Here is a 3,169-nt window from a genome sequence, read left to right as displayed (position 1 = left end):
TTTTTTTAACAGGTAAGATAATTTCTACAATACTAAATACCTCTAAAAAAAATAATACAAAAAACAACACCAGTATTTGTAGACCAAAAGTAATACCAGTACAAGGAGGAATATTATCACCGCACATATTACCATCATACTGTTACTGACCAAATCCTGTATACTGAGACCAATATTACCACAATACAGGGAACATAAAATACCGCTCCACCATGACCACAAATGACCACAGTGACTGATTATTACCTCTATATTGTTACTGAATAAATATCACTATACACAGATGAACATTACTAATAGTACCACTATACAAGAATCAAGTACCGATACACCAGGAGTACATATTACCATCATATAATACCAACATAGTGTTACTTCATGAAACAAATTGTATACAGGCCAATATCCCCATGTATATAATTTACATAGTTATATTGACATATACCCACTCTACAGGCCATAATTGTGTTTACAGTTATACCCAGTTTTACACTGACCTAGTTTATTTTACTTTTCCAAAAGTTGTTCTCTGATTAGCCACGTTTGTCCCCCCAAAAAAATAAAAATAAATATGGCTTCCTATATGTATATATATCTGTGTGTGTACTGTTCAGGTAGATCAGTTGACAAAGGCCACTTGTTGGCCCAAACGCGTCCTGCGAGTCGCAATACTATGCTTTATGTGTGAATAAAACACAAAGTGATTTAGCATCTATCCGTGAGTACCGGGATTCCTTTACCTATCCATGCTGACTATTGATCCGCTGGCACCACAATACAAGGATGAGTGCTGACCCTCCACTATCTTTATCTTCAACCTGCGGACCTCCAGATGTTGCAAAACTACAACTCCTGGCATGCCCGGACAGCCAACGGCTGTCCGGGCATGCCAGGAGTTGTAGTTTTGCAACATCTGGAGGTCCGCAGGTTGAAGACCACTGTATAGGAGGTAATATTCACATGTCCCCACCGTTCCGGATCCGTCACCGCTGCCCTGGATGTCGCCCTCCATCGCTGTCGCCGCGTCCTTGGGGTGTCCCCGTCGCTCCGGAACGTCTCTGCTGCCCGGTATCCTCGCTCTCCATCACCGCCATCATGTCGCTACGCACGCCGCTCCTATTGGATGACGGGACGGTGTGCGCGACTACGTGATGACGACGAAGGAGAGCGCCGGCCATGCAGGGGATCCCGGCACGGAGCAGACACAGAGGAGGCAGGTAAGGACCCTCCCGGTGTCCTGTAAGCTGTTCGGGACATCGCGATTTCACCGCATTGTTCCCGAACAGCGCGACTGAGCAGCCGGGTTAGTGTCACTTTCGCTTTAGACGCGGCGGTCAGCTTTGATCGCCACATGTGAAGGGTTAATACAGGGCAGCACCGCGATCGGTGATGTCCTATATTAGCCGCGGGCCCCGGCTATTGATGGTCGCATGGACCGCCGCGATAGGACAGGCCAGGTTTTAAAGGGGTATTCCAGGAAAAAACTTTTTTTTATATATATATCAACTGGTTCCAGAAAGTTAAACAGATATGTAAATTACTTCTATTAAAAAATCTTAATCCTTTCAGTACTTATGAGCTTCTGAAGTTAAGGTTGTTCTTTTCTGTCTAAGTAATCTCTGATGACACCTGTCTCGGGAAACGCCCAGTTTAGAAGCAAATTCCCATAGCAAACCTCTTCTAAACTGGGTGGTTCCCGAGACAGGTGTCATCAGAGAGCACTTAGACAGAAAAGAACAACCTTAACTTCAGAAGCTCATAAGTACTGAAAGGATTAAGATTTTTTTAATAGAAGTAATGTACAAATCTGTTTAACTTTCTGGAGCCAGTTGATATATAAAAAAAAGTTTTTTCCTGGAATACCCCTTTAATGTGTATTTGCCGTATAAGACGCACCAACTTTTCCCCCCGAGGTTTGGGGGAAGAAAAAGTGCGTCTTATACTACGAAAAATCCTGTATATTCCAATGGTCAGTGAAAAAAAATCTAGTCCATATGGGAAATTTTTTTACAAATATAAATATTAAACTTTATGCGTTTGCAATGCCGCGGAGCAATAAAGTGAACGAATATTATATTTGTAAAAATCACAGTATATCAGACACCATACCACACTGTGAACAGTTCTGGCCAATTAATAATGAGTGCTGACACCATAGCGCCCCCTGTAGAGATAAATAGAGAATTACATTTCTGGTTCTTAACCCGAATACGAGAGTAAATCTTATTGATTGTGATTGCTGCAGTCATTTTTGGAACTCTTTTCTAATGTTAATAAGGCCAGTAATTGACATTATTACATTAATACAAAGGATAATGGTTCCCGAACCATGAATAATAGAGATGTAATTGCCTGTAATAGTCGGAGTGACCTATCCCCGTCACTACCAGATACAATGCCAGATCTAGAAAATGCAATTATATAGGAATTCTTCTCCAGACTAGATATTGCTGGTATTATCAAATCAATAGAAAAATGATATGACATATAACAACACACTTCCAATGTAAGAAGACGGAACTATCTTTATAGCATCAGAGCAGAATTACTGCTATTGAAGAACAGATAAGAGGTGCTCAGCTCCTGCGCAAGATTGTACAAGGAATTCCTGGGGAAATCACCTATATGATGTTTTAAAGGGAGCGTTTGGTGACCCAGTCGCCTATTCTTTACCTCTTTCAATTGCAATTCACATAACGCCGCTCATTTTAATACATTTGAAACCTATTTTTGCCTTTGTGGTGTCCCGGTACCGTATTGCATACAGTACCTAGTGTCGTGGTCCCCAAAGGCAGAGTAACTATGCTCAGGTAGGGTCCCTCAGGTGGGACAGCCCCTAGTCGCCTCTCCTCAACTCTAATTCTATACTGTTAATACATCTATATATTTCGTAATAATGTATATTTAATATAATGTATAGTGCTTACCTTGTTTAGCATCGCAGGACCTTGTTAATATCCTCTATCGTATGTTGGAGGACCTTTGGAGGTCCTTGGGTCACGTGTTACCCATAATCCTTTGTAATGGTGATTGACACAAGTATTGGACCAATTAACACTAGCCCAGCCCCTGCCCATATAAGGGAGCTGTAGCCAATTATCGCTCTCTTGGGTTGCTGCTCTCGTAGATGCCGGAGTATCAGGACGGATCTGCGCAACTTTCAAAGACA

Source organism: Hyla sarda, chromosome 8, assembly GCF_029499605.1.
Source record: "Hyla sarda isolate aHylSar1 chromosome 8, aHylSar1.hap1, whole genome shotgun sequence".
Lineage (NCBI taxonomy): Eukaryota > Metazoa > Chordata > Amphibia > Anura > Hylidae > Hyla > Hyla sarda.
The sequence above is the reverse complement of the archived record's forward strand: the minus strand, read 5'-3'. Positions refer to the sequence as shown.